Here is a 23,492-nt window from a genome sequence, read left to right on the forward strand (position 1 = left end):
ATAGAGGCTTTGTAGTATGTTTTAATGAGAGTCATTCCCTCCCCTGCCATATCTGTTCCGTTTCAGTGTTTCCTAGCTTTTCCTGAGCTTTTCTTTGCCACTTGAACTTCAATATCAAATTGTCTAGCGCAAGTTAAATTTGTAAATTTATGACATGTTGATGTTGAGATGTCCTAACCAAGGACAAGGTGTTTCTTTTCTGTTGTTTAGGCCTACTTTTGTGTCTTTGAAGAGTGTTTATTCTTCTTCATGTAGGTTTTGAACATTTCTGTTTATTCCTAAATATTTAATTGTTTTTATTACTATTTTAAATGGGACTTTCTCATTCATTAGCTATCCTCTCTGGTTTTATTTGTATATGTGAGTGATTTTTGCATGTTTATTTTATATCCTGCTACCTTGCTGAATTCTTTTGTTTTTTGAGTTTCATCATTGATTTTCTAGGGTTTTCCAGCTCGTCTGCTTCAGGTCATCTGCAAATAGCTTTGTTTCTTCTTTTCTAATTCTTATTTTTTACATTTCTAATGGTTTTCTCTAGTCTGATTTCAGTGACTAATATGTCCAGAAGAAAAGTAATAGTGGTCATGGTGGGCATTCTTGCCTGTTTTTGACCTTGGTAGGAATGAATGTTGCATTGAGATCTATCAGTGGGAGAAAATAATGCACTGTTCCAAGAGCTTTAGAGGCACTCTGTGTATTTACATGTGTATTTATGTGTATTATTATATATCATTCTCTGTAATATCTCTCTTCCCTTTCATAGCCAAGTGTTTTGAAGGAGTTGTCTCTACCTGGCAACTTTTCACCTTCATTTCCTCACCTCCCACTCTCACTCCAGCAACTCCACTCTGGTTTCTCCATTGTGAAAACTAAAGCCACCTTTTAAGACCTCTGTGTTGTTAAATCTCATGGGATTTTCTTTCCCCTTTTCTTTGTCTTACTTTCTTCCTTTTCCTCTCAGTAGCATTCAACATTGCAGACCATGCCTTCTTCTAACTGTGCTTTTCCTCCTTAGCTTCTATAAAATCACATTCTTCTGCTTATTCCTTTTCAGTCTTCTAGCTCTTCTTTCTCTACTTGGCTTCTAATGGCATGTTCTAGGCCTCTTCTTTTAAAATTCTATCTTCTTTTTGAACTTGATGTATATTAGCTTTCTATGCAAACCTATGGCAAATTTTCATTACAGTTATAAATAAATTATTATTACAGTTAGAGTGACATTGCTGGTCTACACCTGTCTTCTGAGATCAAGATCTACATGCCCACCTGCCTATCTGGTATCTGTTTCCACTTTGAGATGTCAAATCACTTCACAGTGTAAGTTCTAACCCCTTTCTCAAATGCCTCCAGTTTTATTTAAGTGACTAGTGTCATTATATATCTTATTGTAAAAGCTGGAAATATGAGTAATTTTCATGATCTTTCTTTTTCACTCATCACATTTATCCACTGCATTATCAGGTTGTATTGCTTCTCTTTCTACTCTCTAGTTTTCTCCAGCCCAAAGGAAAGGGAGACCCAGACAGAAGAATCATCACAAGTAAAGAATAGAGACATTATATTTGGTAGAATACATAGAGAGTGGAGACATACAAGTAACATTAGAAGTAACTAACAGCCACATTGTCGAGGATACTGATTGTAAGGATATGGAATTTGTGTGGCTATTGGATGCTCATAGGTAAACGAGATGATCAGTTTACTTTTGCAGCACTTAGTAACATTGAGAAAAAGGGAGAAGGACTGCAGATGGGAGACTAGTTAGGAAGCTAGCAGCTTTCGGAGCTTTGTTAAGAGATATTAAGTGCTTCTATTAGGACATGACATTGGGGAATAAAAAGAGACAAATTTGGTTGATACCACAATGTTATTCAGTAAGATATGATAACAAAGTGGATCTGAAGGTACGAAAGAGAATTATTGAAGACTCAGGATTTTCTTACAAAGCGAAGCAGGTGAGCAGAAAGTTTTAGAGAAAGATAATGAGTTCTGCATTTGATAAATTGTCTATAAGGTGCTGATATGGATTATCAGGTAGAGACATTTAGGGAATGATTGGATGTGGTGAGTTGGTTTCTTCTTCAGTGTTGGCTACATCTGATAGTGTGGTGACTGTCCAGAGCAGTGCAGAGATGTCATTTGAGCCAATATCCAACCAACTGGCAGTGTCTACTTTGGGTGTTACGTACATGCCAGCTGTGGCTTAGTTCTTGAGATCCAGGCCAGGACCAGAGACATGAGGACAGAAAATGTTAGTTGAAGGCATGAAATTTGAATGAGGCTGCTAAGCCAAAAAAGGGGCGGGGGAGAGGGTGAAACGAGGAAGAAATCAGCCAAAGAAAGATCTTGGAGAACCTCCTATATGTTCATAAGGTGGCAGCATAAGAAAAAGGGTCAGAAACTGATGGGTCTATTGTTGGAAAAAAAATTATATAAACAAGGGAAAGAGAATTTTAGGAAGGAGATCTTAGTTGTTAGGGCTATAGAGAAATCAACGAGTATAAGGACGTGGGAAAGGACATTACATTTGGAGCTTGAGAGTACAATTTCAGTAACTTGGAAAGGGCAGGAGTTATATAAAAAGGGTTTTGTACTTCTCCAAAGATATTGTTGATGAAAAATGTCCCATAAGCAAAATAGGGAGAGTTTTTGAAAAGTTAAATAGGCAAGTAATGCTAGTATTTTGCTAGGCTTTGAAAAAGTTTGTAAAATGTAAAATAAGTGACAATTTAAAAAATCCATCATGGATTGGAAACTGAATCAGCGATAGGAAATGAAAAGTATGGTGAGTAGGTCCTTTTAAATGGAGTGGTATATGTAAGCAGCAGGAACCCTCTGGAAGCATGCAGTGAAACATTCCAGATTTTCACATGGTACTCAAGATGTAGGAAGCAGGATGCTGGTAAAGCAAATGGTGAGGAATAAGTGCGGGAATACCACTGCAGGCTGCAGGCGGGCAGGGGCCTGGCAAAGGGGCTCTCATTTTTGTCATCCGCAAAGTGACATTTTAAGTAAATTGGGTTATGTTTTACGAAGAATAATGAGTTGTGACTGATTTATTCTGATATAGGAAAGAAATGGAATATATCGGAGATAGAGTATACCTAGAAATACTGGCCTACTCTGATGATCTGGCCAAAAGCGGCCACTAAAAGGGTATTTTAATTATAGAAGCAATTTGGTGTAAGAATAGAAAGAGATGAAAATGTAACAGGATCTGAGAAAGGAGGTACATTATCTCATTGTTATCAAACTTTAGCACTTAATACATTGTGTAGTTCTGGTTGGTGACTCTTAAGTAAGACTCAACTCTCTATAGACACCAAAAAGGAAAGAGATAATCATGGATTAGGGAAAGTGGACACGTTAAATCAAAATCGGAAACCTTATATCCAGCAAACTTTCTGAATTTTCCTATTAAATCTAATAAAGTGTCTTTAAAATCCCCTTGGATGTCTTCAGTTGACTATCATAACTGAAAAAATGACAACTTTGTTTCTTTTTTTATTCATTTTGCCTTTTATTTTTTATCTTAATGTGCTGTCTTGGAAATTTTAGTACAGTCTCTTATAAAAGTGGTGATGGTGGGCATCTGTCTTACTCTTTTGTAAAGGATAGTGCTTCTGTGTGTCACCATTGTGTATTATGTTTGCTATGGATTTTTGAAAGATGCATTCATTCACTTCATCACTTTAAGGTAGCCTTCTTGTTTTTCTAGTTAAAATTTGTTTTTTGATTTAAAAAATCATGAATGGTGTTGAATATTATCAAAATGTTTCTTTCTGAATCTACTGAAACGTTGCTATAATTTTGTTCCTAATGGGTTGCGTGATATGCAGTATTTTAATAACAGAAAACCTCTAGTAGACTTCATACATAAAAAGATTGTTAATCTGTTCTCTAAGAAATGAGCAGCCATTTTGCTCCTTGACTACTGTAGGTCCTGTTCTGAATCCTGTGGGTTGATGGTAGCTCTTCAGAAGTCAGCAGGAATGCAACGGAGTTGGGGAGTAAGAGGGTCAGTTATGAATTTGCAGATGTGCTCTACCTTTTTTCCCCTTTAAGCCCAATTTTGGTTTCTTTTTCTTCATACTCTTTGATATCTGTAGGTTTCAAATATGGAAAAGGAAACATTGATAGTTAAGTGCAGGTGTATTAAGTGATTAAGTAGAATGAGTACAGAAAGATTGATAATGTGGATTCTAATTTATATGGACGTGGAGTAAAAGTGTAGGTCATGTTGGAGGGAGGCTGCAGGCCGCACGGGTCATTATGTAAAACTTTAAAATGGATTATATTTGTATTCCATTTTTATTTACTACTGTTTATGGAGCTTTTAAAATCGTGCGCACTAGATGTTATTGAGAAGATATGTTAAGTTACAGTGTGTATTAATGGGTTATAATAATCTCAATCTAATGATACTCTTTTAAATTGATTGCAAATAATGATGGTTTTAAAAAATAATTACTTTCTGAATCAATAGTTACCTGAATTTTTAGATCACTTTTCTCTGGGATATTATCTGTATCTTACTTTCCAAAAGATAGTCTGGAAAATACCTGATTTTAATCTAACAGCTATAGCAGCTCTTGCATGGTTAATCATTCTCCTCAGTAAAATTAACTGTTGGAGGGGAATTTAATTAAGCCATTTCTTCTCAGTTTTCTCCCTTTTCTTATTATGTTGTGCAGTATAGCCAGAGTTGGAATTTCCCGTTTTATCTGAAGCTACTGGTGTATATTGGGATCATTCTTTGGGGGCCATGATATGATTTACTAGTTTTGGGTTATTTGTTGTTGTTGTTGTTTTTGTTCAGTATAGAAATTACCTGTTTGTCAAAGTGTATGTATGACTTAAAGAAAAGATTTTTAAAATGTGTGAGCTGAACCCTAACAAAGCTTTACTATTGTAAAGTGCTATATTTAACTTTTCTCTTCTGAAGGACATTCTCTCACATTTAATTATATTAAACCAAATATTTCTTATGCTAATTATTTTAACTTCATTTGTATATTCCAAAAATTATGAAATAAATTTTTCCATATAAATTAATAATTACTCATCATAATTTTCCTTATTAAAATGCTATATCAGTCCTTTATCTTATGGTATCATTAATTATAATATTCTCATGTTCCATATATCATAGATAACCAAAGATTTGAGTAAAATACTAAAAATACTTGAGGAAAATTAAACCCTACTAAGAAGCTTATGATTGACTTTATGGGGGCAAGGGCAGGGAGGTGGGCAGTAGGGTAGTGATGGAATAAGAGACCCATTTTTCTTGTGTTCTAGTGTATCATAGTTTAGAAGAGGGAGACTGGAAAGATAAATGGGCCTGGGACTAGAGAGCAGGCTTGTATGATTTATCATTATTTTCCAGAATATAATATAGTAGTCACAATAATTTGGTGAATGATCTTCATCTTTGTGTGAAAAAGTCTATTCAGTATCATGAAAGCATCTATTATTACATGCAGCGTAAATATAATTTCTGTATTGCATTATTGGATGTTAACAAAGCCACCCCCGCCCCCCCACCCCGTTTTTTTGCTTAACTCACAGAAACCTCACACGATTTGTCTGTCACAATTGAGCATGTGAATATATACATGTTAATATTTACTGTTGTGCTTCCCCAAAATGATACACACTCTACTGATCTTTCATCACAGAAGTTGATAAAATGAACCTCCACGTATGGTGAACTTTGTTTTCCTACCTGATCACATTTTCTGGTTACTAAAAGACTGTTGTTTTTCCTTTTTAAAAATATTTGGTCCTGTTTTCTGTGCCCAAACAAACTCTTTTGAACATAAGTTAACCTTTGTGGGATGATTAAAATGGGCTGTACCTTCAGAAAATCAAAAGTGCTGTTGAGCAGAATTCTAGTTGCTAAAAATGCCAGGTAAAGTAGATATTTTTAGTACATGTAATTCATTTCTGCTAAGACTTGAAGTCTTGAGAATTCTGGAATTTTCTGAGATACATTCTCCTTAGAGTGTTATAATTTGGCTTGTGTATATTTGAATTGTGTGGTGTTGTAAAAGTATATGATATTATGTAACTAATATTTGTTGTAGTTTAAGAGCTTGACTCTTTAAAAAAAAAATCAAGTTAATGAGTCACTCATTCGTGCAGACACACTGAGATTGTTAATTATATGAAGCTGGGAAGGCCAGTCCTTCCAGCAGCTTGAAACGCAACTCAGCTGCTTTGCGAATGGTTCGTGCTCTGATGAGAGGTTTTGTACAAGAGGAAGGATTAGCCCTGAAGAGAGCTGTCCAGTCTGTAGGTGGATGTTTTGGGCATGTGGAAGCCTAAGCTGAACTCAGAATATCATGGCTTAGCAAATTAGTAAAGTTATGTTAAGTGGTTTCTAGGCACCAAATCTTGGTTAAATAGAGCTCAAAATAGACTAAGCTACCAAGGGTCAAAATAGAGGAATCATAGTTTAAAAAAAAATACACCACAGTATGTTTTGAACTTAGTCTTTATTTTTTAAATTCTTATACTTGAGAATTAAACTCTGTTTCCTAAAAATAATTTATATATAACATAATATATACATGACTGAATCTTATTACCATGTGAGCTCTGTTTTCTGGTCAACATTATTCCTTTGTTTTAAGAGCTAGAAAAAATGGCTTAATGTGCAACTTACTGCCTCACTTTAAACATGTTCTGATTGAAGAACTCTGTCAGGTGTCAAAACAAGTCTACCCTCTGGCAAGAGTGATAAGTTCTTCATGAGGAAATTCTGGAATTGCCTTTGGGAAGTATTTTAACAATGTCTTTGGAACTCTTTTTCCAATTGGTTATGTCAGCTTTGGGTGTGGGTGGAGTAGGCCACAGATCTGAATTTTCTAGAAGTTTTACTATCATTTATTCTTAGTATAATAATTTTCTATTTGAAGACTTATTCTGGGAGTTATCTATATTCTTGTACTGATACATTTATACTTATGAGGCTCAGGATGTAGTTTGGTATTGTCTGACCAACTGCACACTGGTTTTAGGGATATTTGAGAAGGAATGCCGTTAAAAATGTCTTTCTCAAGTGCATATGTATGTAGGGCTCTCAAGGATAACATGTTGAAAACTATGTAGGAATTAGCCGTTTAGGAAGTTTAATCTTAAATTAATGCCTGTCACATTGACTGAAGCACAGAGCTTGGCTAGGTATGTTTTCAGAGAGAGCTTTCTTGTTGTACTGAATTCAAGAGATAATGTATTTCAGAGTGAAAATAAGTGAGGGAAAATGATGTCTGAGCTCCAGGAATCACAGATTTCAATGTTATGAGCCCACGGTCCATGGTTATAGGAGGCACAAACTTCATTCCCCGTGGTGGGTTTCCAAGGTACTCCAGTGAAATACGGAGATAAAGGAATCACTTTAATTCACTATGTGATTTTGACTTACATTACTCATAGATATACTTGAGGACATTGTGATGGTGTGTAAAGGATCGGCTTGTGGAGTGTCACAGGCCTGAGTTTAAATACCACTTATTAACTGTGTGATGTTAAATAAGTTTACTTAACAATGCCTATAATTTCTTCATCTGTATAAGTGGGATTAATGATAATAATAAAACCTTTGCATCGAGCTGTTATGGGGATTAAATAAATCGACATTTTCTGAAACACAAAGAAGAGTCTTTTAGGACATCCTCCTCGTACCTCCACTCCCACCCCAAGTACCATGGGCTGAGAAATTAATGTCATCAGACGGTGCTCAGAAGGGCAGTTATAAGGTTAAAAGCACATTTTACATATGGGTAGTCTTTAGATAAGGACATTTCTAAATGTTTTCAATGAAAGATAGTAGTATTTCAATGATTATTTAGGCCATGGTGTTTTAAAAGCAGCAGCAGTTTTAGATTAAGTAACTTGGTCTTTCAGGGTTTTTTCCCCTGTCCACAAATGCTGCTCTGGGAGACGGTCTAGTGTTCAGTCACTTACACAACAAGTGGTCCAGTGCACAGGACTAGGAAGGATGTCCTACTAAGGATCAGGGTTACCAGCCTTTTTGAAGGCTTCAACAAGCCTTTTTAAAACTCTCCTTGTAGGGGGTGTGGTAGCTGACTGTCACCTTTCCCTTCATGTAACTTGGACGAGAGAAATAATTGTAAAGATGAACACAGAAGAATTTGAGGATCATTTCTCAAGAGGTTGACTCTGGGTGATTTTTTTTTTTTTAAGTCCCGAGAGCTGGGCGCTTTATTTGGGCTCCTGCCCTTGGAGAGTAATAACCAATTGCCTGAGAGTTCTTGCTTAGTTTCCAGTATCCAAACTGGAAAACATTAATTTAGAAAAATCTTCAGGGCTTCCCTGGTGGTGCAGTGGTTAAGAATCCGCCTGCCAATGCAGGGGACACGGGTTCGAGCCATGGTCCGGGAAGATCCCACATGCCACGGAGCAACTAAGCCCTTGGGCCACAACTACTGAGCCTGCTCTCTAGAGCCCGTGAGCCACAACTACTGAATCCCGCGCACCTAGAGCCCATGCTCCGCAACAAGAGAAGCCACTGCAATGAGAAGCCCGCACACCACAATGAAGAGTAGCCCCCGCTCACCACAACTAGAGAAAGCCTGCACACAGCAACGAAGACCCAACGCAGCCAAAAATAAAAATAGATAAAATAAATAAATTTATAAAAAAAAATCTTCATAACCCATTTTGGTTATAAAACCAAAAGTTTTGGTATACTGTATTTATCATATTTATGATTTTCCTCTTTTCACTTCACAATTTATAATCTTTTAACCTCCTAGAGCATTTTTTCTTATGGGATTTTGAATATTCTTAGTTTTATATATTTTGTTGCAGTATGAGACCATAATAATAATTTTGTTTGGAATCTTTAAATATTTTAAAAATGATTTTGAAGAATACATTCAAAAAGTTATCCTTCTGAGTAGCAAAAAAAAATGGCATTAGTAACATAAATTAATTGATTGCTGTTTTATTGAATTATTAGACTGAAAGCACTGATACACGTGTGATCTTCCTGTATCTGTTTTGCTGAAGTATTAGTTTCAAACCTACTAAACAAGTAACCTAATGCAAAATTTAAAATTCAGCTGGATAATTTATACCAAGAAGTAGCTCAAAGTGAGATATTATGTGAATTGTAGAGACCACAACTTGGCAAAATTTTTAAAGAGAGTACTCAATTGAAGATACTTCTAGGCTTGAACCAGCGTATTTAGAACTAAGGAGACTTTCTAAAATAAAATGAAATCTCAAAAACTTGAGGAATTAGTGGCGTGATCTAAACTTCATTTTACTCAGTGAATTCAGATTACTTAATGTTACAGGAGTCAGCAGAATTAAAATTGAGATCATTCATTTGTTACTTCTTTTGTCCTCGACATCCCTTTTGCAGGAGTGCAAGATACTGAGGTAGGCATGTATATGAAGTGATATGTAGTATGTGCTTTTTCTCTTAATCAGCCTTTTTTCTTATCCCTTTCTCCTCCTATCTTTTAAAAAAAATTTTATTCCCTTCATGGCACAAATAATCTAATCTGCCTACCTGCTAGATTAGAAACCTTGTAAATAAACTAAACTTCTTTCTCTTCTTCCATTTCTATGTCTGGGTACCACCATTTTTCTCATGTTCTTTTGTCTCTCACTCCTCCATATCTATAGCCACTGTGCTAGTTCGGTTGTTAGCACTCTATCCCACTACTGGAATTATCTTTCTAAAATACTAAGTACCCAATAATTGGTTCAGCTATTTTTCTATGCTGATAATAATTAGCAATATTATCCAGTTTAGGTTTCTTTTATTCTTTTTGAGAAGTGGCTAATAGGCAGTGAGATCAATAAAGGAACAGTAGTTTGGTAGTAAAGTAAGTGATGGGAAAGTCATGAGCCACAAAACAGAAAAAATACATGTGTTAAATAATTGAGTCCTTTGTAGAGCTAACTTATTATCTGTTCTCTTCTGGTTTTAATTACTATTGTGCACTTCTGTTTTCTGAGAACTAAAGCTTCCTCAGAATTCTGGCATAACTTGGGACAGTGACTGCTTTTCATAGGCTTTCCTCCAGTGCAGTCAGCTATGGTTCGAGTTTTCTTTTTGCAATTTGAACAAGATAAATTACAGTTTTTATTGGATAAAAGGTGACAGGCAGGTGATGTTACAAAAAGGCAATAGATTAAAAAAAAAATGGAACTCTGAAGCAAATGGAATAACATAAGGAGGAGTAGTTAATGAGATGTGGAATAATTTAATAAGCCTGGAACAGAGAATTTAGAATACAAAATAAAATTATGGTAATGCTTAAAGTTTTAGCCTGTTTAATCTAAAATAATTTCTTCAGAAATCTTATTTATTTTCATCTTAGTTACAGGAACACACTTAAAAGAAGGGAATACCTTAATTATAAATATGTTTGTATCCTTGTTGCACTGTGAAGGATGTCTACTTTGAAAAGTCCCATGCCTCATGTCTGCCACAAGAAATGCACAAAAACTAACATATGCTCAAGGGAATTTTTCATCTCTTGGAGTCAGGTTGAATCTGCAGCTTTCTTAAGGAAACCACAGTTCCAGGAATTTTCTAACTTTTCATGAGCATTTAGACTGGTCTCCGAGATTGAAATGGACCTCAGGTGCCCAAAGCAACTCGCAGAAATGACCCAACCTCTTTTGGTTTATTTAGAATGATGGAGACTGATCTGTTTCTTATTTGTAAGCTAATTTGAACTTGGTATCAGAGCTTGATCCTAAATGAATCAGGATATAGAGAAGAGAGGCTATGTTGGCATCAAGAGCAAAATTAGAAGATATAATCCTCAAATCACAAGAATTTTTCTCTTCTTTAATTGTACATACATTGGTTTCTGTTTTGCCTGGAGCTTAGGGTAGTGTGGGTTCAAACTTGGTACCAACTGTCTGTGAGAAATGAGCATGACTGTTTGAGAGAAAATAATGTCACATACTACTATAAGAATTCTAAGATGAGTGATTTTGGAAGTGAAGGTATGTTTTATTATTAGGACAACCTAGAGGTATTTCATTTACCATAGAAGTCAAAGAAACAGACTTAGATTGTGTCAGTGCTTTGGGGATAGTGGCTATATAAAGGTTTATAAAATTAAGGGAAGTTATGAACAGAGTGAGTAACAATCAGGTATATTACACTTATAATTGAAATGGCATGATACAGTGGTTAAGACCATATGGCCTGTGGGTTAAGATTTCTTGGGTTCAAATCCCAGCTTTACCATTTGTTAGTGATGAGGTCTTGGGCAAGTTAGTGTCCTTAAGTTCTTATTAACTGTTTTGTTTATTTGTTTGTTTTGGTGGGGGTGGGGTGGAGGTAAGGTGGCATCAAATGAGATACTTCATATAGATATCAATATCATGGTAGAGTATTGATGTTATTGTCACTAAAGTATTTTTTCAAGCAGCTTTGTTATCCTTAGCTTTCTATTCCCTGTCGTGGTCATGTAAGTCATGAGGTTAAAAGCAAACAAACCTGAGTGGGTATTTTCTTTGATTCAGAGGAATACAAGGAGACCGTATGTACTAAACTTTAAACTTTTAACTGCTCACATTTAGCTTCGCACATAAGCCTTGAAAGAATAACACCCATCTTGAAATTTCAAAATTAAAAAATTAAATTCCGTTAACCTTGGGTGGAAATTTGGAGTTTTAGAATTCGTCAGAATCTCTTAAGCCTCTGGAATGTTGTTAAGGCAGCCCTGACTCAGTGTGCCCTGCCTGTAGGTCAGGTTAATGGGGGCTGCTGGGGCAGTGACCAGAATGTATACCTCCATAGTGACAATTGTAGTTCATGTAGAAAGGAAGATGGGCGTACTTTAATTTTCTAAGTGATCTGAAGTATCTGGAAATACAGTAGACATTTTCGGTCTTGAATGCTGTTTTGGTACCAGTGTCTGTTAGCATCCAGTGGTATCACTGAGGGTTATATGTAAGCTCTTACTCCATTTTTTTTTTTTTTTTTGATAACTGTTACTGCTTTAGACCCTTTTACATATTTTTAAGATTCTTTACTAATCAACAATATATTTTATTTAGCCACCAGTGGTTAACTTGTGTGACAGAAGTTTCTGTATGAACCATTCATCTCCCTTAAGCATTCCTGTGTGTTTTGACGTGTAAATCCCTAAATGACTTAGTTTTAATCACAAGACTAAAATCTGGATTAAGGAAAATCAAATTTGGTAGAGACATTTTATGTATAGTTAAAACTGCTGCTGTTTAGTTATCCCTCTTTCTATAGAAAAGGAACCTTGACAGTAGTTGTTCAGAAACATATTTGAAATTTTTATATTAAGTTGAGTACAATTTAATTGGACAAAATAAAGTATTATATGTGTTCAATAAATAGTTTAAAAATTATGTGCCTGAAGAATGGAAAGTGGTTGTTGTTGGTAGAGATCTTTTAGAAAGCTTGGAGTCATCCCTTCCACTGCTGTGTCAGAATCTTTGGGAAGGTCTGCTTGGGAATCTCCATTTTAAGAAGCTCCTTAGGAGATTTTTATGCACACTGAAGTTTTAGACCCACTGCTGAATTCTCTATTGACAGCTTTAGGATATGGGTTTCTGCTCTTCTGATGGAAGCTACTCTTCCCCAGTTGGGGGAAGAACAGGGGTGAGCTGAGGCAGCCCTTCCTGATGCCCTGCCATGCTCTGTGCTGGGAAATTTCCAAAGCTATCAGTGTTTTGAGTCCTCTTTCAACTGACACTCCTGTGGTGAAGGAACATGTCACGTTAATGGTGATGCCCAACCCAGAGCCTTCACGTGTTTCCTAAAATGTTAATACTTCCTAGCAGGGGAGGAAATTGCAGGTGAGGAAACGTAAGAGAGATTAAGTGGTCTTCTGGAGCCAGGACTGGAACTGAGGTTGATTTGATTTTAATGCCCAGACTCTTTTCTTTCTGTCTTTTTTTTTTTGCCGTGCTGAGCAGTTTGTGGGCTCTTAGTTCCTCAACGGGGATTCAACCCGGGCCCCGGCGGTAAAAGTACCATGTCCTAACCACTGAACCGCCAGGTAATTCACTACTTTTTTTTTTTTTTAAGCCCAGACTCTTTGATTTACAATATTATATAAATTTCAGGTGTACAGCTTAGTGATTCACACTTTTTATAAAGCCCAGAGTCTTACACTATCCTAGCTACCCTCCTTTTAGTGGAAAGAACGATGGGTTGTTGGTTAAGGTAGCCTTGGGTTGGAAGGATGCCTCTATCGTTTACTGGCTTCACTAGCGACTTTACACATCCCCAAATTCAGTGTCCTCATCTGAAAAGCAGGCATGAAGATTGTAAAATTCTAAGGTTATTGTGAGGATTAATCTACCACATTTTTAGAGTGCTTCAGCATATTTTTATAGTTCTGTCCCAGAGTAGGCATTCTAATAAATGATGACTGTTATTCCACAACTTAAGGGAAGGCGAGTGTGCCTTATGGAATAAACCAATTTTAGGCTAAATGAGTTTGTCAGATTATGAAATGTATGTTTTCCTATTCTGGTGTGGTGTGATAACTAGAAACAAGGAAGGTGCTGGATGTGTGAAGGGGTTTTCTTGTGGGAAAACAGTGTAGATCTCTATTTTTTATCTAGTACCCATATCCTGGTAAATTCTAAATTTGATTCTAGCCCAGACCCTTCCTATAGCTCCAGACTCTAGTAGTAGCTCCAGATGTTTCTGTTGAAATGCCCACAGGATGTTTCCATCAGCTAACCCCTTAACACGTCCAAGTCTAAACTTGGGCTCTTCCTTCCAACACCTGCACCCTTCTGTTAGGGTTCCCTGCATCAACGAATGGAATTCTCTCCATCTGCATCCTCCACAAAATCTAATCTTCCATCAAAATCTGCTGATTGTTATCCCATGTCTCTTTCTGCCTTCTCATCTTTGTCTTCCCCACCATCACCTTAGTCTACGCTACTGTCACCTCACACTCAACTCCTCCCCTGCATTTCTCTTGCCCCCTCCATGATTCTGCCACATTGGATATTTTTTCAACATACAATTGGTTGTCATACCTTATTTAAAACCCTTCAGGAATTTTGCCTTATTCACTTACTCTGCCTTTTTTGTTTCACATACATTCCCTCTTTAGCTGTGGCTGGCCTCTTTGCTTCTCTTTCCTGACTTTGAATGTGCTTCTCTCATAAGTGCTTTTAGACCTTTGCACTTGATGTGCCCAGATTTGAACACTTCCCATACCTTTCAGATCTCATCTCAGTCTTACTTTAGATCTTTGCTGCTCTCTGGGATACATCAAGTCTCCTGTTATAAAATCTCATGGTCGGGAATTTCCCATATTTTTAGTAGCATTTATCTCTGTTTGCAATTATGTATTTGCATGGTTGTTGGATACTATTTGGTTCTCCAAATAAAATGTAAGTTCTGTGAGACAATTTCAACATCTACAAAGGCCTAGAACAGCCCTGACAGCAGATGAGAAATATTAAATGACTGACTGAACTACATAACTAGGCAATTAAAAGACAATCTTTTAGAACTTAAAGATTAGTTCTAAAGTGAGGTAAGTACACATGAAGTCACAGTGTTGGCAGGTTAAGCATTGTTACTTGGGAATACGTTTGTTATTGTAGCATTGGTTTCATGAGCCTCTAATTTTACTTAAAGACTAGTAGTGTTTTGAATTTTGAATTTCCGAGTACAGATTAAGAGCTTCCAGAAGTTGATTGTACTTTAATGACTTTTAGAGTCAAAACTTTCCCCTTTCCTCACGTCTGGACAGTATTTGAAGTTCACAATTTAAAAAAGATGTAGTTGGTGGTGTACTCCTTGATGTTTACTATATGGAATGTATTTATTTATGTTATTTGCCTAAGGCATAAAATTTTTAAAATGCTACCAAAACTTACGAAGACAAGAAATCATAGATGTTATAAAAGGTTTTTTCAGCTCTTACACAAGTTAGAAAAAATGAAGAAGATTAATATGATATTGGAATTGTGCTTTTATGTTACTTTTTGGTATTTGGACCTTAATTTACTGTATGATTATTGTTAGCAGATTGAAATGTTCTTGTGAAAACTCTTAAGGCTGTAGTATTTTCTTGAAAATTGGTTCAGTACTGTTGTTTACATTGTAAAATTAGTACTTTCAATAAGATTTTGGTTTCCATCTATCCTGAATTCTCCTTAGGAGTGCACAACTTCAAAAATAAAGAGGCACAGTCAGCAGAAAAAAGAGGTGGTCTGAGCATTTATGCGTTAAATATGCATGTTAATTAGGAAAAAAATTAGAAAAATATGAAAACAGATGTTACATAAATTATTGCAGTCCCAGGGCAGCAGTAACTTATACACTGACAGTAATTTTTATATGTGCAAGTGTTTGTCTATTTCTAGATTTCTCAATGTTTATGCAGTTCGGTAGAGAATAACTAGAAGAATGGTATATCCTTTCAGTGAGACAATGGTAAACATTCCTTCTGCATGTGGCTTGCTGAGCAAGTCTAGGCATAACATACACTTTTCCTGTACAGATAGCCTTCCGTGTTTCCTAATTCTTCCTGTAGTCTTCTTCCTTCCTTCTTGGTTTCTTTGATAGTATGTCAATGGAATCTTTTATTGGATTATGTCCTGTCAAAACAATAAAGTGAATCATGATCCCAGCAGTGTAAGAAATGTAAAATTGACTGGGATGTAAAGTATGTGTTTAGAAACAAAGCAAATCACAACTACTGAGGACACTGATTGTAGTGTCACTTTTTCTTTGGTTACTGTCATACTTTCTGAAGAAATAGCCATCATTCTCTGAACAGTATTGACACAGTAGTGTGACAATCTATACTAAGTGTTACATAAACACACATTTATCAGATACACATATATTGGAATAATTGAAAGATACTTGAATGTCTTTCACTCTAAAGAGACATCCATAATACAAAAATGGTTTATATTTTTACAAGGGAATGATGAGAAATAGAGACATGCTTTATTTCAGTGGTGTGGCGATTTTTAGTTCAACCATGGAGAAAAACCATGTGACTATATTGCTGTCCAAGGAGCTGCTGACAATATCTAGATATTTTCCATACATAGATTATATAATTTAGAAACATGTTGTTTGTAACTTTTCAGATGAGATTGAAAGTTAAAATAAAGAAATCCTCCATCAGAATGTAATAAATCATTCTCTATATCAAATGAACAAACAAAACATGAACTATATTCAGTATAGGGGCACAGAACAGAACAGTTTCCTTAAATCTGTCTGGAGATCAATGCTACATTCATTGGTATTCTTCAGAAATCATACTTTGTTATTTGGTTTTAGTAGCATATGATGCTCAAATGTGTTTTAAGTAATTAATTTCTTTTGAATCCCAGTAGGTTTCAGATACATCTATTATCATAATGTTTTTCAAAAGTTCTGTGTTTTTGATTTATATTTTACCTAACTACTGTTGTCCTTTTGTACATATGCTGAGTCACCAGTAAGCTGTAACAGGTTATTGGGAGTAAAGTAAACTGGTACAGAATCAAATCTAGAAAAGAGTGATAATAATATATTTAGTAATTTATTATAATTTAGAGGTTCTTTACCTAAATTAGATATTTAAGAAATTCCATTGTTCTTGATTTTATGTAGAGATACATACATCTATGTCAGATATGATTTGTGGAAGTAGATTGAAGTATATTACTAAAGATGATAAATGTTTTTCTACAGGCAAAAAGGCTATGGAAATTAACTTTTAATTCACAAATAATATTTACTTGCCACACTGATACATCTGTATTCTAATTTTACGTTTTATTTATGCTTTGGAATTCATTTTCAGTGGAATTTTTTTTCACATTTGTTTGCAAATGTTAGATTTCCATTTTTATGTGATTTTAATACTTGATATTATTTTACTATGTATTAGTAGTGTATTTCTTATTTGAACACTTTTATTTCATTTCAGTGAAACAAAGTGATAACAGGTGATTTGTTTTATATTGAGGTGTTTTAGGGTTTTTTTTGTATGATAATGCTTTTTATTGTAGGCATTATAAAGTGAGTTTCTTCTAGGAGCTAAAATAGATGATTGAAAGAGTGATTAAAGAGTAAGCTAACATTTGTCCCCTAAGAGCCAAAAATATTATGACATAAACTTTTTCAGCTTGCTTTTTGCATTGATGGCTTTGGTTTAGGGTTCCTTTGCTTAGGGAGAGGATATTTGAAGCTATTTTATTTATTTATTTTTCTAGGTATTTGCTGTTTTTCCTGCAGCTCAGTTGAGGGATAACTCAGCCGATTTCTATTTCTTGATTCTTTACTTCCGATTGGCCAACCAAACTCTGTTGTACAGAGCCTGACGTCATCTATGACCCATAACAAGAGCACGCGTTTTCAAGTGTCAATTAGATTTGTGGATCAATAAAGTTTTCTTGAAAGGTAAGTGTATATTTATTCAAAACGTACATTTAAAAATTCAGTACTATCATCAGCTGTCTTAGTCTGTTCGGGCTTTTGTAACAAAAATCCCATAGACTGGGTGACTTATAAATAACAAAAATTTATTTTTCACTGTTTTGGAGGCTAGGAAGTCTAAGATCAAGGTGCCAGCAAATTTGGTGTCTGGTGAGGACCCACTTGCTGGTTCATAGATGGATGTCTTCTTGCTGTGTCTTCACTTGGTGGAAGGAATGAGAGAGCTCTCTAGGGTCTCTTGTTTATAAGGGCACTAATCCCATTCATGAGGGCTCCACCCTCATGACCTAATCGCTTCCCAAAGGCCTCACTCCTAATACCGTTACAATTGGAATTAAGATTTCAGCATATGAGTTTTGGGGGGTGATAAACATTCATTTCATAATAATACCCTCATTATAGTTACAGTAATGTGTTTTATAGATTTATGTACAAAAAATGTGTGTGGGTGTGTATGTGTGTGTTTATACACTGCTGCCAGGTTTAGATTGCAGGCTCTTTCAGGGAATAATGTTGCCCTCTAACACAGAGTTCCCTGATCAGTTTCTTTCCACTTATATATCTACCCACCGGCTTCCAATCTCTTCTTTTTCTTCATTGTTTTCCTTCTCTTTTAATTGAGCCTGCATGAGGGCTTTAAAAATATTTTCCCACCAGCAGACTTTTAGCACTTTTCTTACTGAATACTTTTTGTTCCATATTTCTTTTCCTTCCCTTTTCATCTTTCCTTCTTTCCTACCTTCCTACCTCCTTACCTCCCAACATTCATTAAATTTGTTGGAGTTGCGAAATTAGAATGATTGAACTTAACATTGAAGGTATCTCAGATAGGTAGCATTCACATTTTTTTTTTTTAACCACAAACCATAGTAAGAAATAAATTTTATACTTATGAGCCATTTCCCACAGGTATAAATGGACAAATGAAACAAACGAGTTAAAACCATTCTGCGCTGGCTACCTTGAATGTATGCTGTGCTCTATTCTATTACATTTTTTGGGGGGTATATTTCATTTAATATATGCTGATACCCATAATTAAATTTACTTCCCTATCCAATAGTGGATCACCTTTGCAATTTCAGAAGTCATACTTTAGATCACTTGTATGTTTGTTCATGACTGACTTGTAGGGAAAATAAATGGAATCAAGCAGTTTGTTTTCTGTTTCAGTCAAGCTGCCTTTTCTTCTGCCTCCCCTGTGCTTCTCATTTCTGTCGATTCATTACAAGTTATCAAATAACTTGGGGAAAGAACTGTGTAACTGCTGGGAAATACTAGAGCACTTATAGGTTCTTCTGTAGTAAGAACACAGATACCAATGGTCATATCTCAAAATATAAAAGGAAGATAAATCTTTGATAGAATCATTCCTCTATAGTAAGGTGTATATTTCTTTATTCTCTTCTTGTTCTTTCTATTTATGTAAATTGTATGCGCATGCTGATGCTCTCAAATCATTCTTGGTTTAAAACATTTTAAACTTCCAAAGTCTTTTACATCAGCTTAGAATAACAGATTTTTCCCCAAAGTGGTCTATTCTACTGCTCCTTCCCATTTCGTTTAACATTTTTATCCTTTTAATAAGTTGCAAACATTTAAAAATTGTGAATGTAATATGTTTTATTAGAAAGTTTGGTATATACAGAAAAGTAAAAAGAAGATAAAAATTATCCCTAATCCAGTGCAGCTAAAGCAGTTCTAAGAGGAAAGTTCATAGCCATAAACACCTACGTTAAGAAAGGAAAGCTCAAGGGTGTCCACTCTCATCACTTTTATTCAACATAGTTTTGGAAGTTCTAGCCTCAGCAGTCAGAGAAGAAAAAGAAATAAAGGGAATCCAAATTAGAAAGGAAGTAAAACTGTCACTGTTTGCAGATGACATGATAGTATACATAGGATATCCTAAAGTCACCACCAGAAAACTGCTAGAGCTCGTCAGTGAATTTGGTAAAGTTGCAGGATGCAAAATTAACATACAGAAATCTGTTGCATTCCTATACACTAACAGTGAACTATCTGAGAGAGAAAATAAGGAAACAATCCCATTCACCATCTCATCAAAAAGAGTAAAATACCTAGGAACAAACCTAACTAAGGAGGTAAAAGACCTGTACTCAGAAAACTATCAATATGAGATACTAATGAAAGAAATTGACAATGACACAAACAGATGGAAAGATGTATCATGTTCTTGGATTGGAAGAATTAATATTGTTAAAATGACCACAGGCAATCTTACAGATTCAGTGCAGTCCCTATCAAAATACCAATGGCATTTTTCACAGAACTAGAACAAATAATTTTAAAATTAGTATGGAAACACCAAAGACCCCAAATAGCCAAAACAAATTTGAGAAAGAAGCAACAAGCTGGAGGAATCATGCATCCTGACTTTAGACTATGCTACAAAGCTTTGATAATTAAAAAAGACTCATACATCAATGCAACAGAATAGAGAGCCCAGAAATAAACCCACGTACTTATGGTCAGTTAATCTACGACAAAGGAGGCACAAATATACTACGGAGAAAAGAGAGTCTCTTCAATAAGCGGTATTGGGAAAACTGGACAGCTACATGTGAAAGAATGAAATTAGAACATTCTCTAATACCACATACAAAAATAAACTCAAAATGGATTAAAGACCTAAATGTAAGACTGGATATTATAAAACTCCTAGAGGAAAACATAGACAGAACACTCTGACATAAATTGCAGCAATATTTTTTTGGATCCATCTCCTAAAGCAAAGGAAAGAAAAGCAAATATCAACGTATAGGATCTAATTAAACTTAAAAGTTTTTGCACAGCAAAGGAAACCATCAACAAAATGAAGAGACAACTTACTGAATGGGAGAAGACATTTGCAAATGATATTACCAATAAGGGGTTAATATCCAACATATGTACATAGCTCATACAACTCAACATCAAAAAAAAAACCTGATTAAATAATGGGCAGATGAACTGAATAGACATTTTTCCAAAGAGGAAATGAAGATGGCCAACAGGCACATGAAAAGATGCTCAACATCACTAATAATCAGTGAAATGCAAATCAAAACCACAATAAGGTATCACTTCACACCTGTCAGAATGGCTATCATCAAAAAGAACACAAATAACAAATGTTGGCAAAGATGTGGAGGAAAGGGAACCCTTGTACACTGTTGGTGAGAATGTAAATTTGTGCGACCACTGTGGAAAACAGTTTGGAGGTTTCTCAAAAAATTAAAAAAAAGAACTATCACATGGCTCAGCAGTTCCACTCCTGGGTGTGTATTTGAAAAAAACAAAAACACTATGTCAAAAAGATACATGCACCGGAGTGTTCATTGCAACATTATTTACACTTGCCAGGGTATGGAAGCAACTCAAGTGCCCATCAACAGATGACTGGATAAAGAAGATATTTTGTGTGTATACACACACACACACACACACACACACACACACACACTGGAATACTACTTAAAAAATGATAAAATTTGCCATTTGCAGCAACATGGATGGACTTGGAGGGCATTATGCTAAGTGAAGTAAGTCAGACAGAGAAAGACAAATACTGTTAGGTACTACTTACATGTGGAATCTAAAAAATACAACAAAATTAGTGAATAAAACAAAAAAGAAGCAGAGTCACAGATATAAAGAACAAACTAGTGTTTACCAGCTGGGAGAGGGAAGGGGGAAGGGGCAATATAGGTGTGAGGATAAAAAGGATTATTATAGGATTATATGAAATCATGTGTGTGAAACTTTTGAAAATTGTAAAGCACTATAAAAACTGAGGAATCTTTCATTCAATGGAAAAAAGAAAAACCACACACATAAAAAAAAGGAAAATAAAGCCTAAGTAAATAACCTAAAACTACATCTCAAGAAATGAAAATAGAACAAACTAAGCATAAAATTAGTAGAAGAATAGAAAAAAAGAGCACAAATAAATGAAGTAGAGATTAAAATAACAACAGAAAATATCAATGAAACCAAAGCTGTTGTTTTGAAAAACATAAAGTAGACACAACTTTAGCTAGATATCCAAAGGGCAGGGTGGAAAAAAACTGACACCACTGAAATACAGAGGTTCATAAGAAACTGCTGTGAAGTTATTCACCAACAAATTGGACAACCTAGAAGAAATGGTTGAATTTCTAGAAATATACAACCTATCAATCATGAAGAAAGAGAAAATCTGAATAGTCCAATAGTAAGGAGATAGAATCAGTAATCCAAAACTTGCCAGCAAAGTCCTGGACCAGATGGCTTCACTGGTGAATTCTGCCAAACATTTAAAGTAGAATTAATGTCAAACCTTCTCAAACTCTCCCCAAAAATAGAAGAGGAGGGAACACGTCTGTTTTATCAGGCGAGCATTACCCTGATACCAAAACCAGGCATGGACACTACAAGAAAAGAAAATTACACACCAGTATTCCTGATGAACACAGATGCAGAAATCCTCAACAAACTATATTGAACCAACTTCAACAGCACATTAAAAGGATCACACACCATGATCAAGTGGGATTTTTTCCAGGGATACAAGTATGGTTCATTATCCACAAATCAATGTGATACACCACATTGATAAAGTGAAGGATAAAAATCATGTGATCATCTCAGTAGATGCAGAAAGAGCATTTGACAAAATTCAACATCATGGTATGAACTTTCAGCAAACTGGGTATAGAGGGAATATATTAATAAAGACCACATATGAGAAACCCATAGCTAACATCATACTTTCTGGTGACAAGCTGAAAGCTTTTTTTCTAAGATCAGGAATATGACAAGAATGCCCAAACTTGTTGCCCCGCCCCCAAAAAGAACCTGAGTGTTATTTTCTTGGGCTATTTATCAGGGTTGTTTTTTGCAGTGAGTAACCATGAGAAACAAGATGGTGTTTCCCATATTCAAAGAAACAATCTCACCAATTTTATTTGACATAGTCCTGGAAGTTCCAGCCAGAGCAATCAAAACAAACAACCGAAAACCAAAAAAAAAAAAAAAAAAACCCGAAGTATTCAGATCAGAAAGGAAGAAATAAAACAGAGGTATGATATTATATGTAGAAAACTCCACCAAAAAAACTGCCACAATTAATAAACACATTCAGTAAATTTGCAGGATACACAATCAACATATAAAAATCTGTTGCATTTCTATACACTAACAATGGACTATCAGAAAGAGAAATAATGGAAACAGTCCCATTTACAATTGCATCAAAAAGAATAAAACTCAGGAATAAATTTAACCAAGGAGGTGAAAGATATGTATACTAAATATTTTAAGACATTGATGAAAGAAATTGAAGTAGACACAAATAAATAGAAAAATAGTCTGTGCTCATGGATTGGAAGAATTGATATTGTTAAAATGTTCATACTACCCAAAGCAATCTACAGATTCAATGAAATCTCTATCAGAAGCCCAACGGCATTTTTCACATAAATAGAAAAAGCTATCCTAAAATTTGTATGGAACCACAAAATACCCTGAATAGCCAAAGCACTCTTGAGAAGAAGAAAGCTGAAGGCATCATACTTTTTGATTTCAAATTATATTACAAAGGTACGTAATCTAACCAGTATGGTATTAGCATAAAAACAGACATATAGACTAATGGAAAAGAATTGTGAGCCCAGAAATAAACCACACATAGATGGTCAATTAACTTATAGCAAAAGATCTAAGAATATTCACTGGGGAAAGGATAGTCTCTTTTAACAAACGGTGTTGGGAAAATTGGACAGCCCCAGGCAAAAGAATGAAATTGGACCACTATCTTACACAATACACAAAAGTCAACTCCAAATAGATTAAAGACTTGAACAGAAAACCTTGACCATAAAAACTCCTACAAGCAGATGTGGTAAGGTGCTTGACATTGGTCCTGGCAATGCTTTTTTTGTTTTTTAAATTTGACACCAAAAGCAGAGGCAAAAATAGCGTAAATCAGTAAGTGGGCAGGAGTACGTCAAAGTAAAAAGCAACACAGTATACGCTTTAAATATCTTACATTTTATTA

The 23,492-nt window shown here is 35.3% G+C and overlaps 1 protein-coding gene across 1 annotated transcript in view; it reads left to right on the forward strand.

Moving 5' to 3' along the window:
- TBC1D5 (TBC1 domain family member 5) overlaps positions 1–23,492 on the forward strand; it is a 534,463-nt gene that overhangs the window by 111,575 nt on the left and 399,396 nt on the right. Inside the window, exon 3 of the mRNA XM_057545046.1 lies at positions 17,233–17,419. The gene's annotated coding sequence lies outside the window, so the exon portion shown is untranslated. The remainder of the gene's footprint in view (positions 1–17,232; positions 17,420–23,492) is intronic.

Source organism: Balaenoptera acutorostrata, chromosome 4 (assembly GCF_949987535.1).
Source record: "Balaenoptera acutorostrata chromosome 4, mBalAcu1.1, whole genome shotgun sequence".
Taxonomy (NCBI): domain Eukaryota; kingdom Metazoa; phylum Chordata; class Mammalia; order Artiodactyla; family Balaenopteridae; genus Balaenoptera; species Balaenoptera acutorostrata.